The sequence below is a fragment of the Oncorhynchus masou genome, chromosome 28 (assembly GCF_036934945.1).
Source record: "Oncorhynchus masou masou isolate Uvic2021 chromosome 28, UVic_Omas_1.1, whole genome shotgun sequence".
Lineage (NCBI taxonomy): Eukaryota > Metazoa > Chordata > Actinopteri > Salmoniformes > Salmonidae > Oncorhynchus > Oncorhynchus masou.
Window position 1 is genome coordinate 32518865 of NC_088239.1, and position 19670 is coordinate 32538534.

At 43.0% G+C, this 19670-nt stretch overlaps 1 pseudogene; it reads left to right on the forward strand.

Annotated features, from left to right (window-relative positions):
- Positions 1 to 1059: 1059 nt before the first annotated feature.
- LOC135516976 (ribonuclease 3-like) overlaps positions 1060 to 19670 on the forward strand; it is a 148595-nt pseudogene continuing 129984 nt past the window's right edge.

Sequence of the window (19670 nt, forward strand, 5' to 3'; positions counted from 1 at the left end):
TAGATCCCTCGAATGAGGATCCCTCGATAGTCCCTCACAGTGTGACGTTCATTGTGGTCACGTGGGTCGTACTGGGATATGGATTTAAAAATCCCTCATTCTGCTGTTGCCTTGTTTTCTCATTAGCTGGGAATTTAGTTTGAAATGTCTGATAGAACATATTGGACGGGAGCTAAAATCCAGTTATTTAAAAAAAAAAATGGTTTAACTATGTGTGTCGTTATTGCTTAAAATCTGGCTTGGCGGCACTGCTTTCATTGGGGAAAGATTGCGTCCGTACCTCCCGCTTCCCCAGGCAAATCGATGGCAGGCAATGCCTGGCTGAAACAAGGCTGTGACCGAGAGAGTTGTGTGTCTGTGGGTGTGTGTGTTTGAATAATGAAGTGAAAGTCACATATGATCAATCATTTCAAATTAAAAAATGATTCAGTGAAGATTATGCCCAGATTATCGTGGGATAATTTAAACAACACCTGCAAAAACCTTGCATCACCAGGGGCCTGGTGATTGGACAACCCCAAGCGCAGCAATATTAACCACTGCTAGTTAGCCAGAAGGGTGGGCACCGCTGCACGTTGTACGGCGGAAGGCCAGGTTAATCCTACAAAATGGACACTCGCTCAGACAACAAAGAGCATGTAACTGGAAGATTAAACACGGAAGAGTGGGTTAATCTCCTTAAAGAGATTGGAGCCACTTAATGTTCAAAAGTCCTGGGTAAAGAGATGTTGGGTGTGTGTTCAGTGTGTTTTTCCAGTGTGTGCACGTTACTCTGTGTGTGTGTGTTTGTGTTTGTGGTTGTGTAAGTGTGTTCTCCTGCATATGTGTGTGTGTGTTTGATGTGTCTGTTTTTTGGGGCAGCAGACCCTGCTTATGGAGATTCCGTTTTTTTTATGAGTTTCCTTCAGAAGCTGCAAACTCTGTTTAACACCATGGTAATGAATGTTCCTCTTTTCTTCCCTCACTCCCTCTCACTCTTCTTCTCTTTCATCATCCCAGTTTCCATTGTGCAGAGTGATTTGTTTCAACATAGATTACACAGTTCACTTTATTGAAGAGATGACACCAGAGGTCAGTAAAGCCCCTCCTCTCTTGTATGTCTGTCTGTCTGTCTTTCTGTCTGTCTGTCTGTGTGTGTGTGTGTTTAATGTTCTCCAACCGGTCGCGTATCGCTCTCTGTGAACCCATCCAAGGCACATGTAACCTACAGTGCATTCGGAAAGTATTCAGACCCCTTGACTTTGTCCACATTTTGTTAAATTACAGACTTATTCTAAAATTGATTACATCTTTTTTTTTTCTTTGTAGTTTCGGCACACATTACCCCCTAATGTCAAAGCAAAACCTGTTTTTTATTTTTTATTTAACCTTTAGTTAACTAGGCAATTCAGTTAGTTAAGAACAAATTCTTATTTACAATGATGGCCTAGGAACAGTGTGTTAACTGCCTTGTTCAGGGGCAGAACCACAGGTGTTTACCTTGCCAGCTCGGGGATTCGATCTAGCAACCTTTCGGTTACTTGCCCATAGGTATTTAGAAAAAAATATACTGAAATATCACATTTACATAAGTATTCAGAGCCTTTACTCACTACTTTTTTGAAGCACTTTTCCTTACCCCCTAGGCACTATATCTGAGAGGGATGGGAAGGTGTTTTCAGTGTTTTTGTTTTTTCTCCATGCAGGTCCAGAGTGGGACAATCACAGTGGGACAATCTCCTGGATGTCAGAAGTTCCACTTCATGCCTAGCTTTGTTCACTTCTTACCTGGTGAGTCACTGTCCTTCCTGTCTCGATCTGTCCTTTACTTAGAGCACTCTGTCTCTCTCTGCTGGAGAATGTTGGAACCTGCTACTCTGTTTGAGTGGTATGTGCTTTATCTGTGTGAGACACTATGCACACATGAGTTATTGTCGTAATGCATTTCTAAGATTGAGAGTCATCCTGGAGATTTTCTGTGTGTGTCAGTCCATTTGAACACTTGTAAATTGAGGTCAAGCAATTTTGCATTAGTGTTTATTAACCTGATTGTGTAATTGAACCTGTTCGTATTCTCTGTCTATCTCTCTGATCATTTGTGTGCCTTGTCTCGTCTGTCCGTCTCTTTGTGTCTGTGTCTGTCAGTCTTGTTTCTCTTGTGTGAATGTGTTTGTCTTTCTCTTTGCATGCTGTCTATGTCTCTCTCTCTCTCCGACTCTGTGTGTCTAGACGAAGGTTAGGAGGTGCTGGTCCATGAACCAGCTGTTGCTCTACGTCCTGTCTATCTTCCCATCTCACTATCTCTGTGTATCCTCTCTGTCAGATGGTGGTAAGGAGGTGTTGTCCATGCAACAGGTGCTCCTCTACATCCTGCAGAGCTCCAAGCATCTGGTCCATGAGGAGGAGATAGCTGACATGCTGCGGTGGTAGGAACTGGAGCAGCAGAAATATGCAGAAGAGTGCAAGAGCATGATCATCACCAACCCTGGCATGGTAAGGACTAGGGATGGGCACGGTTAACGAACGTTAGTATTAAATTACTTGAGTGAGTGTTCATTTCTGGAGAATTCTTTCTTACCCACAAGTATAAATCATGACATTTGAACTACTTAATGTAATAAAACAAACTATTGAATGTTGGTGCACTTCAACTGCGAGAGACGGAATCTAAAACAAAAATACAGAAAATCACATTGTATGATTTTTAAGTAATTCATTTACATTTTATTACATGACATAAGTATTTGATCACCTACTAACCAGCAAGACATACGGCTTTCACAGACCTGTTAGTTTTTCTTTAAGAAGTCTTCCTGTTCTCCACTCATTACTTGTATTAACTGCACCTGTTTGAACTCATTACCTGTATAAAAGACACCTGTCCACACACTCAATCAAACAAACTCCAACCTCTCCACAATGGCCAAGACCAGAGAGCTGTGTAGGGACATCGGGAGTAAAATTGTAGACCTGCACAAGGCTGGGATGAGCTACAGGACAATAGGCCAGCAGTTTGGTGAGAAGGCAACAACTGTTGGTGCAATTATTAGAAAATGGAAGAAGTTCAAGATGATGGTCAATCACCCTCGGTCTGGGGCTCCATGCAAGATCTCACCTTGTGGGGCATCAATGATCATGAGGAAGGTGAGGGATCAGCCCAGAACTACACGGCAGGACCTGGTCAATGACCTGAAGAGAGCTGGTTCCACAGTCTCAAAGAAAACCATTAGTAACACACTACTTCATAATGGATTAAAATCCTGCAGCACACGCAATGTCTCCCTGCTCAAGCCAGTGCATGTCCAGGCCCGTCTAAAGTTTGCCAATGACCATCTGGATGATCCAGAGGAGGAATGGGAGAAGGTCATGTGGTCTGATGAGACAAAAATAGAGCTTTTTGGTCTAAACTCCACTCGCCGTGTTTGGAGGAAGAAGAAGGATAAGTACAACCCAAAAAAACACCATCCCAACCGCAAAGCATGAAGGTGGAAACATCATTCTTTGGGGATGCTTTTCTGCAAAGGGGACAGGACGACTGCACCGTATTGAGAGGAGGATGGATGGGGCCATGTATTGCGAGATCTTGGCCAACAACCTCCTTCCCTCAGTAAGAGCAATTGAAGATGGGTTGTGGCTGGGTCTTCCAGCATGACAACGACCCGAAACACACAGCCAGGGCAACTAAGGAGTGGCTCTGTAAGAAGCATTTCAAGGTCCTGGAGTGGCCTTGCCAGACTCCAGACCTGAACCCAATAGAATATCTTTGGAGGGAGCTGAAAGTCCGTATTCCCCAGCGACAGCCCCGAAACCTAAAGGATCTGGAGAAGGTCTGTATGGGGGAGTGGGCCAAAACTCCTGCTGCAGTGTCTGCAAACCTGGTCAAGAACTATAGGAAACGTATGATCTCTGTAATTGCAAACAAAGGTTTCTGTACCAAATATTAATTTCTGCTTTTCTGATGTATCAAATACTTATGTCATGCAATAAAATGCAAATTAATTACTTAAAAATCATACAATGTGATTTCCTGGATTTTTGTTTTAGATTCCGTCTCTCACAGTTGGAGTGTACCTATGATAAAAATGACAGACCTCTACATGCTTTGTAAGTAGGAAAACCTGCAAAATCGGCAGTGTGTCACGCCCTGGCCTTAGTTCTTTGTTTTCATTATTATTTTGGTTAGGTCAGGGTGTGACATGGGGATTTATGTGTTTCGTCTGGTCTAGGGTTTTTTGTATGTTTATGGAGCTCTACTTTTCTAGGTAGTTTGTCTGTCTATGGTTGCCTAGATTGGTTCTCAATTAGAGGCAGTTGTCTATCGTTGTCTCTGATTGTGAACCATATTTAGGCAGCCATATTCTGTGGGTACTTTGTGGGTGGTTGTCTTCGGTCTTTGTGTCATTGCACCAGATAGGACTGTTTCGGTTTTCACATTTGTTGTTTTGTATTTTGCAGTGTTCTCGTTTATCGTCTATATTAAACATGTTGAACACTAACCACGCTGCATTTTGGTCCTCTCCTTCAACGGAAGAAAACCGCTACAGTGTATCAAATACTTGTTCTCCCCACTGTGTGTCTGTGTGTATATATATATATATCCGGGTATCCCTAAAAATTGTTATGAGATTATTTGAAGGTTAAAATAGAAAGTCAAATGCCCATCCATATTAAGGAAAAGGCTGTTAATCAAATAGCACCCTATTCTGTATTTAGTTCACTTCTTTTGACCAGGTCCAATAGGGTGTGTGTGATTGTCAGAATGCTAGATTGGAAGGCTGTGCACGTTTGAGTGGAAATTTCCTTGAATTCAGATGCTCTTTTTGTAACAAAATAACATGTCACTGTACTGAGACGATCTGTGGTCGTATCAAGCGTCTCAGAGTAGGAGTTCTGATCTAGGATCAGGTCGTCACCCGTCCATGTAAACTTATATATTTTGAGCTAAGTCAAAACTGCTCTTAAATCAGCACTTCTACTATGAGACATTTGATACATATGGGACCTGGGTCCGTATTCACAAAGCGTCACAGAGTGGTAGTGCTGATCTATGATCAGTTTAGCCTTTTAGATCATAATTAATATGATCTAATATTGTGCTATTGTGTGTTTTTTTTCTGCCCCCTCCTATGACCGAAGAGAGCTTCTGAATATCAGGACAGTGATTACTCACCTCGTACTGGACAAAGATTTTATCTTTAATTAACGAGTCAGACGCAAAGGATTTATTTCAGACACCCGGCAATGCCCAAATGTCGGTCATTCACATGAAGAAGAGACAGAGAAATCGGGGATGTAGGTCGGGGTGCCTTGTAAGGATCAGACGGTGAGTGAGTAATCTGCCTTTACCATCAGTCCTATTAGCCAACGTGCAATCGTTGGATAATAAAATGGATGAGCTCAGATCAAGACTATCTTACCAACCGGATAGAGTAGATCATGATAAGCTTTAGACCACACTATTTAAGAGAGTTTTCATCTACACTACCGTTCAAAAGTTTGGGGTTACTTCGAAATGTCCTTGTTATTTGAAAGAAAAGCTATTTTTTTGTCAATTAAAATAACATCAAATTGATCAGAAATACGGTGTATATATTGTTAATGTTGTCAATGACTATTGTAGGGGGAAACAGCAGATTTTTTTTATGGAATATCTACAAAGGCGTACAGAGTCCCATATTCAGCAATATCACTCTTGTGTTCTAATGGCACGTTGTGTTAGCAAATCCAAGTTTATAATTTTAAAATGCTAATTGATCATTAGGAAACCCTTTTTTAAGGAAGCTGCCAGTTGAGGACTTGTGAGGCATCTGTTTCTCAAACTAGACACTATTGTCCTTTTCCTCTTGCTCAGTTCTGCACCGGGGCCTCCCACTTCTCCTTCTATTATGGTTAGAACCAGTTTGTGCTGTTCTGTGAAGGGAGTAGTACCCAGTGTTGTATGAGATCTTCAGTTTCTTGGCAATTTCTCGCATGGGATAGCCAACATTTCTCAGAACAAGAAAAGACTGACCAGTTTCAGAAGAAAGTTCTTTGTTTCTGGCCCTTTTGACCCTGTAATCGAACCAACAAATGCTGATGCTCATTCTTTAATCAGCACAACATAATTGCAAAAGGGTTTTCTAATGATCAACTATCCTTATAAAATTATAAACTTGGATTAGCTTACACAACTTGCCATTGGAACACAGGAGTGATGGTTGCTGATAATTGGCCTCTGTACACATATGTAGATATTGCATTAAAAATCAGCCATTTCCAGCTACAATAGCCATTTGTCAAAATTAACAATCTCTACAATGTATTTCTGAACAATTAGATGTTATTTTAATGGGAAAAAATTATTTTATTTCAAAAACAAGGACATACCCTAAAATGTCATTAAATATAATATTTCATACGGAAAGAAGTTTGTTAAATAGGAAAACGATATTAGCAGGTGCGTGTCCACTTCATTGCACATACTGTACACTGATTTCCAAGTCTGAGTCCCTGTATCAAAACTCATTATTCTTCCTCGTTTGGGAAGAAACATGCCTGAAACCTTGAACAAAGACTACTGATATCCAGTGGAAGCCATAGGAATTGCATACTGGGAGCTAGATTAAATCTTTTACTTATACGTTCCATTGGAAGAGCATGGGCTTTCAAAAAATATATATTTCCGGCTGGTTTTTCTTTGGATTTTCTCGTATCTATTGTGTTATAGTCTCCTACATTATTTTAACATTTCTACAAATGTCAGAGTTTTCTTTCTAGTGGTAACAATTATATGCACATCCTGGCTTCAGGGCCTGAGCAACAGACAGTTTACTTTGGGCGCGTCAGTCAGGCAGAAATTGAGAAAAATAGACCCAATCCCGAAGAAGTTGAATTACTTGTTATTTTTCTTGATTAAAAAAAATGTATACATTGGGGCAAAAAAGTATTTAGTCAGCCACCAATTGTGCAAGTTCTTCCACTTAAAAAGATGAGAGAGGCCTGTAATTTTCATCATAGGTACACTTCAACTATGACAGACAAAATGAGAATTTTTTTTTCCAGAAAATCACATTGTAGGATTGTTAATGAATTTATTTGCAAATTATGGTGAAAAATAAGTATTTGGTCAATAACAAAGGTTTATCTCAATACTTTGTTATATACCCTTTGTTGGCAATGGCAGAGGTCAAACGTTTTCTGTAAGTCTTCACAAGGTTTTCACACACTGTTGCTGGTATTTTGGCCCATTGCTCCATGCAGATCTCCTCTAGAGCAGTGATGTTTTGGGGCAGTTGCTGGGTAACACAGACTTTCAACCCCCTCCAAAGATTTTCTATGGGGTTGAGATCTGGAGACTGGCTAGGCCACTCCAGGACCTTGAAATGCTTCGTACGAAGCCACTCCTCTGTTGCCCGGGCGGTGTGTTTGGGATCATTGTCATGCTGAAAGACCCAGCCACATTTCATCTACAATGCCCTTGCTGATGGAAGGAGGTTTCACTCAAAATCTCACGATACATGGCCCCATTCATTCTTTCCTTTACACGGATCAGTCGTCCTGGTCCCTTTGCAGAAAAACAGCCCCAAAGCATGATGTTTCCACTCTCTTGCTTCACAGTAGGTATGGTGTTCTTTGGATGCAACTCAGCATTCTTTGTCCTCCAAACACGACAAATTGAGTTTTTACCAGTTCTATTTTGGTTTCATCTGACCATATGACATTCTCCCAATCTTCTTCTGGATCAAACTTCAGACGGGCCTGGACATGTACTGGCTTAAGCATGGGGACACATCTGGCACTGCAGGTTTTGAGTCCCTGGTGGCGTAGTGTGTTACTGATGGTAGGCTTTGTTGCTTTGGTCCGAGCTCTCTGCAGGTCATTCACTAGGTCCCCCCGTGTGGTTCTGGGATTTTTGCTCACCGTTCTTGTGATAATTTTGACCCCATGGGGTGAGATCTTGCGTGGAGCCCCAGATCGAGTGAGATTATCAGTGGTCTTGTATGTCTTCCATTTCCTAATAATTTCTCCCACACTTGATTTCTTCAAACCAAGCTGCTTATCTATTGCAGATTCAGTCTTCCCAGCCTGGTGCAGGTCTACAATTTTGTTTCTGGTGTCCTTTGACAGTTCTTTTGTCTTGGCCATAGTGGAGTTTGGAGTGTGACTGTTTGAAATTGTGGACAGGTGTCTTTTATACTGATAACAAGTTCAAACAGGTGAAATTAATACAGGTAACGAGTGGAGGACAGAGGAGCCTCTTAAAGAAGAAGTTACAGGTCTATGAGAGCCAGATATCTTGCTTGTTTGTAGGTGACCAAATACTTATTTTCCACCATATTTGCAAATAAATTCATTAAAAATCCTACGTGATTTTCTGGATTTTTTTTCTCATTTTGTCTGTCATAGTTGAAGTGTACCTATGATGAAAATTACAGGCCTCTCTCATATTTTTAAGTGGGAGAACTTGCACAATTGGTGGCTGACTAAATACTTTTTTCCCCACTGTATATTTAATTATTTTTTACCTCAGTTTTTTTAGTAAATACTTTCTTAACACTTATTTTCTTAAAACTGCATTGTTGGTTAATTAAGGGCTTGTCATACATTGTCATTCCACTGTATGGTCTACAATTGTTGTTTTTGCCACATGTGACAAGTACAATTTGAGTTGATATGGGCCCTGGTATCATAGTGTTTGTGTTGTGTTGTGTTGTTGTTTCAGAAGCCCAGCTCGGTGCATATCGACCAGCTGAACAGAGAGCAGTTCAACCCAGAGGTCAACACCCTCCCCACCATCGTCCACTTTGGGATCTGGCCCATCCAGCTCAGCTCCCCCGGGGACCCGCAGTAAGATCCTCACTATACCCCTCAAACCCCAACCGCCCCCCACCACCCAGGAACTATACTTCCCCTGTCCCGCTCCCCACAACCCCTGTCCCAGCTCAGTTACACTGGGGATCCGCAGTAAGACCCTAACCACTAACCACCCAGGATCTAGATTTATACTGCCCCCAGCCTCTCATCCCTGGTCACAAACACTACTGCATAGTCCCCTTCCTCAGACACACTCCTTCTGCTCCCCTGTGCCCCACGCTCCTTATTTAAGGAATCTCTCACAGGACGGGTTGATGGTGGCACTCTTCTGTGTTTGTTGAGAGAGAGAGAGAGAGAGAGAGAGAGGCGTATGTCGTAGAGAGACAGGGAGGTAGAGAAAGAGTGGTGTGACATTTTCACATGCGTCGTCATGGGTCCTAGGGTTCCACTGGGTAATCTCGCTGTGGGAACGACACTGTCTGTCTCTTGAAAAGTAAAGACAAGCAGATACACACACACACACAGACAGTGTGGAGGTGAAGGAGAGGGAATACTGTACTGTGCCTGTGCATAATTACCAAAAGTATATTACATTTTCTCTTCCATCGTCTCCAAGGTGTAGAGAGAAGCAACAACAAACAAAACAAAGCGCCAATCAAAAGTGAAACTCTTCAACTAGTTTATGTTTGTTCACTGTGTCTGTTATTATCATCTGTTTATCTGTATCCTTGTCACATACTACAAGGAGATCCCAAATGTCATTCTATTCCTTTTATAGTGAACTACTTTTGACCAGAGTCATGATAAAAAGTATGGCACTACAAAAGGAATAGCGTGCCATTTGGGACACATTCTTAGAAGCCAATGACGAGGGATTGAAGGCTTTATAGCCGGTAAACAGGAGATCTCGTTATTATGAAACCCCATCATTAGTGTGTTTGTGCTCAGACCTTTGTCCTTTGAGTAATGCAGATTTTTGTCTGTCGGAATATTAGGGATGTCCATCTGCGTCTGCATGTTTCCCCGCGGTCATGGATGCACACACACACCACACACTTCCCTAGGCTATGTCAAATCTCTCTGATCCACAGACGACACATTTGTTGACGAACGTGGACATGATTAACAGGAAGTTGCAAATGTGGAAATTAAATAAGATGGAAAGCACCGGAACATTCCTGCGACATAATGAGGGAAGTGAGGGCAGAGCTGTCTTTCATTGCATTGATGGCAATACCACTGAGAGGGGAGCGAGGAAGGAGAGAGAGGACACAGACAATGCTACATACGTTAAGGTACACCTTCCTGTTCCCTTACTTTAGAAATGAATGTTTAGGGTTGTTCTAACCCCTGTATCTATAGAGGGCCACAGGGAGAGGGAGTGAAATTTAAAAAAAGAGAGGGGGAGCGAGACGAGGGAGAAGCGGATGGTGGTAAATTAGCATTTACTGGAGAGCGACGGCAGTCAGACAGCATATGTTAATGAGCATGTGGCAGACACACACACACACACACACACCAGCCTGTCATACCTTGAGAGCACAGAGCGGATCTTCTGAAATGTCAAGTGAGCAGGTTGGGGAGGGAGGCCTCTCAGGCTGCAGCTTTAACCTGCTCTCCTCTCCTCCGCAGCCTCCACCTGCGCCCGACTGTACGCACGCCGTTAGGCCAGCGGTGAGCCGATAATCACAGCGGTAAAGCCGTCTCAGTCTCTCTCCACACAGATCACTAATGAAGTCGCCCTATTAAACAGCCTTAATTCTAATTCCCCTCATCGCCACCATTCTCTCTCTCTCTCTCTCTCTCTCTCTCTCTCTCTCTCTCGCTCTCTCTCGCTCTCTCTCGCTCTGGCATGCGGCCCAGCTCGAGAGTCATATAATTTGAATAACTTGGCCACTAAATGAGGAAAAGCTTTAATGGAGCGGTGCGGTCAGAGCCCTCGGTCTATTATTACTAGAGTCTGGCAGTCCGAGGGGGTTTTCAATGGTACATCACTGTGTAACCTTCTCCAAATCAATGTCCTTTTCAAATAATTTATAATTCATATAAATTGTAATTGGGGCATTTGGAGAGATGTCCCTTCTCTTGTCACACACACATGTGTTTGTTATAACTGCAACATTTTGCAGAAGAGTGACTAGTAAGTGAAGTAGTGTTACAAGTGGTGCTCATAAACTTTTTTGTGTTTACTTCCTGGTTGTTGAAGGCGACCTCTCTGGCCGAAAACAAAAGGAAACCAGGCCCCGCACACACATAGACACACACACACAGCAGACAAATGTACTATTAAATTATGTTGTTTAATAATGGTGAAATATTAATGTGTTGGTCTGAGAGACGTCTTTCTCTCTCTCTCTCTTTCTATCTCTCTCCATCTCTCAAAGCTGTGGAAACCCTATGTGAAACTACGCCACCTGCTGGCTAACAGTCCCAAGGTCAAGCAGATAGTCAAACAGAAGCTAACACAGAGGCAGGTGGGTATCACACACACTACAGCACAGTACATCTCACTGCCCACCTGACCTCATAATAATTAAGTATGACACATGCCAGCTTCATACAATTGTAATGTCCTAGGAGCATAGGGCTGAAACATGTAGCAGTGTAATTACTAGAACCATCTAACACAACATTGTAGCCTTGTGCTGCAGAGCTGAGGTCCTGATCCATTCACTGCCTGTTCTTTTCACCCTTGCATATCCTTCTTCGGCTACTGCTATTAATCTTTCCTCACAGCCATTGTATCTCTGGAGCGTCATGTGTCTGGCTAGTAATTTACTCCTTATTAAAGATCAAATCCACATTAGGGGAAACAGCGCCACTGTTCGCTCCACAGCGACTTCGTTTTTTTGTTGTTGATGAATGCGGAGAAGGGTAGAATACTAGCTAGACTAGCTTTATACCCTTAGAGCACTTTGAGCCCCTATAGTGCTTGATTATCCTTCTAGCTCTGGTTGCTCTTGCTGCCTTTGTTGGTCCTACATGTAGTTATTGTCTGCAGTACCTGCTGTTGAGGCTTTTGTAGCTCCAGGTCAGTCAGTGGTCCTAAATCGGTTTGTATAGTATGTTTTCTCTCCCCAATTTCGATCTTGTCTCATAGCTGCAACTCCCCAATGGGCTCGGGAGGCTAAGGTCAAGTCGTGTGTCCTCTGAAACATAACCCGCCAAACCGTGTTTCTTAACACCCATCTGTTTAACTCGGAAGCCAGCTGCACTAATGTGTCGGAGGAAACACCGTTCAACTGACGACCGAAGTCAGCCTGCAGGCGCCCGGCCCACCACAAGGAGCAGCTAGAGTGCAATGAGCCATGTAAAGCCCCCCCTGCCAAACCCTCCCCTAAACCGGATGATGCTGGGCCAATTGTGCGCTGCCCTATAGCACTCCCGATAATAGCCGGTTGTGATACAGCCTCTAGCACTGCGTTGCAGTGCCATAGACCGCTGCGCCACTCGGGAGGTGTGTGTATAGTCAGTTTAGAGGGACGGCCAGGTCTTGGTAGATTTGCAGTTGTCTGATACTCCTTCTATTTCAATATTATCGCTTGCACAGTGCTCCTTGGGATGTTTAAAGCTTGGGAAATCTTTTTGTATCCAAATCCAGCTTTAAACTTCTTCACAACAGTATCTCGGACCAGCCTGGTGTGTTCCTTGTTCTTCATGATGCTCTCTGCGCTTTTAATGGACCTCTGAGACTATCACAGTGCAGGAGCATTTATACGGAGACTTGATTACACACAGGTGGATTGTATTTATCATCATTAGTCATTTAGGTCAACATTGGATCATTCAGAGATCCTCACTGAACTTCTGGAGAGAGTTTGCTGCACTGAAAGTAAAGGGGCTGAATAATTTTGCTTGCCTTCAAAATCATTTGATTAAAAGATGCTACTGAAAGACAAATGTGAAAATGAAATTCAATAACAATGAGGTGCATTGCAAATAGGCTGACACGTCTTACCTTTTGTTAGTTACCACACGCTATGGGCTTCATTAGGTAAAATCCATAATCATGAACATGAAATAACCAGGCCTTGAATCTTGAGCCTTGTTACAGTTCATCTCCCTTAATCTGTGATAGGTTTGCATTTCTGAACTTCAAATGTGATTAATCATTGGTTGTAATACAGACATGAAGGGTGCCATAGCCAAGCGGCTACACCAGAAGATAATGGTTATCTTGGAATGTACTGTGTAGGGAAAACAATCACATGTGGCAGGCATTGATATGAGGAGAGAGTCATGGATTAATGATGAAGGGGGTCGAGGTCAGGTCAGATCACATTAACCTCTTGAAACTCTGGGGGCGCAATTTCATTTTTGGATGAAAAACGTTCCCGTTTTAAACAAGATATTTTGTCACAAAAAGATGCTCGACTATGCATATAATTGATAGCCTTGGAAAGAAAACACTCTGAATTTTCCAGAACTGCAAATATATTGTCTGTGGGTGCCCTAGAACGGGAGCTACAGGCAAAACCAAGATGAAACTGCAACCAGGAGATGAGCAGGATTTTTGAGGCTCTGTTTTCCATTGTCTCCTTATATGGCTGTGAATGCGAGAGGAATGAGCCTGCCCTATCTATCGTTTCCCCAAGGTGTCTGCAGCATTGTGACGTATTTGTAGGCATATCATTGGAAGATTGACCATAAGAGACTACATTTTCCAGGTGTCCGCCCGGTGTCCTCCGTCGAAATTGGTGCGTCATTTTCTGCTGCTGGTATTTTTCCATGCGAATCTGAGGAGAAAGCAGGCTTCCACGAACTGCATATCAATGAAGAGATATGTGAAAAAACACCTTGAGGATTGATTCTAAACAACGTTTGCCATGTTTCGGTCGATATTATGGAGTTAATTCGGAAAAAGTTTGACGTTTTGGTGACTGAATTTTCGGTTAGTTTCGGTAGCCAAACGTGATGTACAAAACGGAGCGATTTCTCCTACACAAAGATTCTTTCAGGAAAAACTGAACATTTGCTATGTAACTGAGAGTCTCCTCATTGAAAAGATCCGAAGCTCTTCAAAGGTAAATGATTTTATTTATTTGGTTATCTGGTTTTTGTGAAAATGTTGCGTGCTAAATGCTACGCAAAATGCTAAGCTAGCTTGCAAAACTCTTACACAAATGCTTGATTTGCTATGGTTCAAAAGCATATTTTGAAAATCTGAGATGACAGTGTTGTTAAGAAAAGGCTAAGCTTGAGAGCAGGCATATTATTTTAATTTCATTTGCGATTTTCAGAAATCGTTAACGTTGCGTTATGCTAATGAGCCTGAGGCTGTATTCACGATCCCGGATCCGGGATGGGGAGTATCAAGAGGTTTTAAGGGAGAAGGAAAGGTTTATCACTTAGTTTCCTGCCTAGGACTAAAGATAGAATGTTTAACGAGAAGGAGGAGACTCCAAAATGGGGTACCTATACACCCCTATTACAAACATGTTCTTGTCAATTCAGCATTTTGATCCTTTGGGAAGAATAAACTTGGTTTAAGTTTTCATAGTGACAACGAGTTCAGACTCTGAAAACAAGACTCCCTAAATTTTATCAGCATATCGATTGCGCAACCAGGGGCGGAAAAACCTTGGATCACTGTTACTCTAACTTCCGCGACGCATATAAGGCCCTGCCCAGCCCCCCTTTCGGAAAAGCTGACCACAACTCCATTTTGCTGATACCTGCCTACAGACAAAAGCTAAAAAAAGAAGCTCCCACGCTGAGGTCTGTCCAACGCTGGTACGACCAAGCTGACTCCACACTCCAAGACTGCTTCCATCACGTGGACTGAGACATGTTTTGTATTGCGTCAAATAACATTGACGAATACGCTGATTCGGTGTGCGAGTTCATTAGAACGTGCGTTGAATATGTCGTTCCCATAGCAACGATTAAAACATTCCCTAACCAGAAACCTTGGATTGATGGCAGCATTCGTGTGAAACTGAAAGCACGAACCACTGCTTTCAATCAGGGCAAGGTGTCTGGTAACATGACTGAATACAAACAATGCAGCTATTCCCTCCGTAAGGCTATCAAACAAGCTAAGCGTCAGTACAGAGACAAAGTAGAATCCCAATTCAACGGCTCGGACACAAGAGGCATGTGGCAGGGTCTACAGTCAATCACGGACTACAGGAAGAAATCCAGCCCAGTCACGGACCAGGATGTCTTGCTCCCAGGCAGACTAAAAAACTTTTTTGCCCGCTTTGAGGACAATACAGCGCCACTGACACTGCCTGCAATGGAAAAATGCGGTCTCTCCTTCACTGCAGCCGAGGTGAGTAAAACATTTAAACGTGTTAACCCTCGCAAGGCTGCAGGCCCAGACGGCATCCCCAGCCGCGCCCTCAGAGCATGCGCAGACCAGCTGGCTGGTGTGTTTACGGACATATTCAATCAATCCCTATACCAGTCTGCTGTTCCCACATGCTTCAAGAGGGCCACCATCGTTCCTGTTCCCAAGAAAGCTAAGGTAACTGAGCTAAACGACTACCGCCCCGTAGCACTCACTTCCGTCATCATGAAGGGCTTTGAGAGACTAGTCAAGAACCATATCACCTCCACCCTACCTGACTCCCTAGACCCACTCCAATTTGCTTACGGCTCAAATAGGTCCACAGACGATGCAATCTCAACCACACTGCACACTGCCCTAACCCATCTGGACAAGAGGAATACCTATGTGAGAATGCTGTTCATCGACTACAGCTCGGCATTCAACACCATAGTACCCTCCAAGCTCGTCATCAAGCTCGAGACCCTGGGTCTCGACCCCGCCCTGTGCAACTGAGTACTGGACTTCCTGACGGGCCGCCCCCAGGTGGTGAGGGTAGGTAACAACATCTCCTCCCCGCTGATCCTCAACACTGGGGCCCCACAAGGGTGCGTTCTGAGCCCTCTCCTGTACTCCCTGTTCACCCACGACTGCGTGGCCACGCACGCCTCCAACTCAATCATCAAGTTTGCGGACGACACAACAGTGGTAGGCTTGATTACCAACAACGACGAGACGGCCTACAGGGAGGAGGTGAGGGCCCTCGGAGTGTGGTGTCAGGAAAATAACTTCACACTCAACATCAACAAAACTAAGGAGATGATTGTGGACTTCAGGAAACAGCAGAGGGAACACCCCCCTATCCACATCGATGGAACAGTAGTGGAGAGAGTAGCAAGTTTTAAGTTCCTCGGCATACACATCACAGACAAACTGAATTGGTCCACTCACACAGACAGCATCGTGAAGAAGGCGCAGCAGCGCCTCTTCAACCTCAGGAGGCTGAAGAAATTCGGCTTGTCACCAAAAACACTCACAAACTTCTACAGAGGCACAATCGAGAGCATCCTGGCGGGCTGTATCACCGCCTGGTACGGCAACTGCTCCGCCCCTCAGGCTCTCCAGAGGGTAGTGAGGTCTGCCAGCATCATCGGGGGCAAACTACCTGCCCTCCAGGACACCTACAGCAGCGCCTCTTCAACCTCAGGAGGCACGGCTTGTCACAAAAGCACTCACAAATCTACAGAGGCACATCGAGAGCATCCTCGGGCTGGGCAAACTGCTCCGCCCTCAACCTAAGGCTCTCCAGAGGGTAGTGAGGTCTCAACGCATCATCGGGGGACACCTCCAGGACACCACCCGATGTTACAGGAAGGCCATAAAGATCATCAAGGACATCTACCACCCGAGCCACTGCCTGTTCACCCCGCTATCACCCAGAAGGCGAGGTCAGTACAGGTGCATCAAAGCTGGGACCGAGAGACTGAAAAACAGCTTCTATCTCAAGGCCATCAGACTGTTAAACAGCCACCACTAACATTGAGTGGCTGCTGCCAACACGCTGACACTGACTCAACTCCAGCCACTTTAATAATGGGAATTGATGGGAAATGTTGTAAATATATCACTAGCCACTTTAAACAATGCTACCTTATATAATGTTACTTACCCTACATTATTCATCTCATATGCATACCTATATACTGTACTCTATATCATCGACTGCATCCTTATGTAATACATGTATCACTAGCCACTTTAACTATGCCACTTTGTTTACATACTCATCTCACATGTATATACTGTACCCGATACCATCTACTGTATCTTGCCTATGCTGCTCTGTACCATCACTCACTCATATATCCTTATGTACATATTCTTTATCCCCTTACACTGTGTATAAGACAGTAGATTAGGAATTGTTAGTTAGATTACTTGTTGGTTATTACTGCATTGTCGGAACTAGAAGCACAAGCATTTCGCTACACTCGCATTAACATCTGCTAACCATGTGTATGTGACAAATAAAATTTGATTTGATTTGATTTAATTAGAACCTGACATGGGTTAGCTACGATATAGTGTAACGTGTTACAGTCTACCAACCATGAAGGGTTATCTGGGGTATTGTGCTAGGCTTTGGACCTGCTCATAAAATGAACGAGGTCCCGTTAATCAGATTTGTTCCAGCAGGTAGCCTAGCGGTTTGAGTGTTGGGCCAGTAAGGTTGCTTGATCGAATCCCTGAGCTGGAAAAGTGAAAAGCTGTTGTTCTGCCAATGAACAAGGCAGTTAATCCAATTATTATTACTTTTTCCCATTTTTATTTCACCTTTATTTAACCAGGTAGGCAAGTTGAGAACAAGTTCTCATTTACGACTGCGACCTGGCCAAGATAAAGCAAAGCAGGTCGACACAAACAACAACACAGAGTTACACATGGAATAAACAAACGTACAGTCAATAACACAATAGAAGAAAAGTCAATATACAGTTCCCCGGTAGGCCGGGGAATACGAATTTGTAAATAAGAATTTGTTTTTAAAGGCGGTGAAACTTGAGGGCGCGCAATTCAAATAAATAATCATACAATTATGGATATTAAACATTTATGCACATACAAGTGTCTTATATCGGTTGAAAGCTTAAATTATTGTTAATCTAACTGCACTGTCTGCTTTACAGAAGTTATAACAGTGAAAGCATGCCATGCGATCGTGTGAGGACTGCGCCCCAAATCAAAATATTTTTCCACCGGCACAGGTTTCATAAATTCACATATAAAGATTAAATATTCACTTACTTTTCGAAAATATTCCTCTGATTTGTTATCCAAAAGGTCCCGGCTATAACATGTAGTGTCGTTTTGTTAGATAAAATCCTTCTTTATATCCCAAAAAGTCTGTAGTTGGTTTCATCGATTTGAGCAATCCACTCGTTGAACATGCAGAGAAAGGAAACCGATCTACCACTATACTTTGTTTCAACAAGTCAAACTATGTTTCTATTTCCTCCTCAGATAACATAAAATGTAATCAAACTATAATATTTCTTATGGAAAGAAGTATGTTCAATAGGAAACCGATTTTAGCAGGTGGATCTTGTCTTCACGGTGCACGGAATAACTAATTTCCAAGACTGTGTCCCTGTATTAAAACTGATATTTCTTATTTGTTTTGGAAGTTACAAGCCTGAAACCTTGAACAGACTGCTGACACCCTGTGGAAGCCATAGGAATTACATCCTGGGAGCAAAAATTGAGTATGCCCTTATTTTTGTTTTACCTTTATTTAACCAGGCAAGTCAGTTAAGAACAAATTCTTATTTCCACTGACAGCCTGGGAACAGTGGGTTAACTGCCTGTTCAGGGGCAGAATGACAGATTTGTACCTTGTCAGCTCGGGGGTTTGATCTCTCAACCTTCCGGTTACTAGTCCAACGCTCTAACCACTAGGCTACACTGCCGCTATTGCAAGAGGATGGTCTCTTAGGTGCAGGTTTGTTCTTCTTTTGATATTATCCTACATTATTTTAACGTTTCCACAAACTTCAAAGTGTTTGTTTTCCAATGTTACCAATTATATGCATATCCTGGCTTCAGGGTCTGAGCAACAGGCAGTTTACTTTGGGAATGTCATTCAGGCAGAAATTGAGAGAAAAGGGGCCTAGCCCAAGCCGTTTTGTCACAACTTTGGAAGTATGCTTGGGGTCATTGTCAATGGAAGACCCATTTGTGACCAACCTTTAACTTCCTGACTGATGTCTTGAGGTATTGCTTCAATATATCCACATAATTTTCCTCCCTCATGATGCCATCTATCTTGAGAAGTGCACATGTCCCTCCTGTTGCAAAGCACGCCCACAACTTGATGCTACCACCCATGCTTCACCGTTGGGATGGTGTTCTCGGCTTGGAAGCCTCCCCCTTTTTCCTCCAAACATAATGATGATCATTATGGCCAAACAGTTCTACTTTCGTTGCATCAGACGAGAGGACATTATTCCAAAAAGTACCATCTTTGTCCTCATGTGCAGTGGCTTCTTCCTTGCCTTTCAGGTTATATCGATATAGGACCAGTTTTACTCTGGATATAGATATGTCTGTACCGGTTTCCTCCAGCATCTTCACAAGGTCCTTTGCTGTTGTTCTGGGATTGATCTGCACTTTTCACACCAAAGTACATTCATCTCTAGGAGACAGAACACAACTCTTTCCTGAGCGGTATGATGGCTGCGTGTTCCCATGCTGTTTATACTTGCGTACTATTGTTTGTACAGATGAATGTGGTACCTTCAGGCATTTGGAAATTGCTCCCAAGGATGTACCAGGCTTGTGTAGGTCTACAATTTTTGTTTGATTTTCCCATGATGTCATGCAAAGAGGCACTGAGTTTGAAGGTAGGCCTTGAAATACATCCACAGGTACACCTCCAATTGACTCAAATTATGTCAATTAGCCTATCAGAAGATTCTAAAACCATGACATAATTTTCTGGAATTTTCCAAGCTATTTAAGGGCACAGTCAACTTAGTGTATGTAAACTTCTGACCCACTTGAATTGCGATACAGTGAATTATATGTGAAATAATCTGTCTGTAAAAAATTGCTGGAAAAATTACTTGTG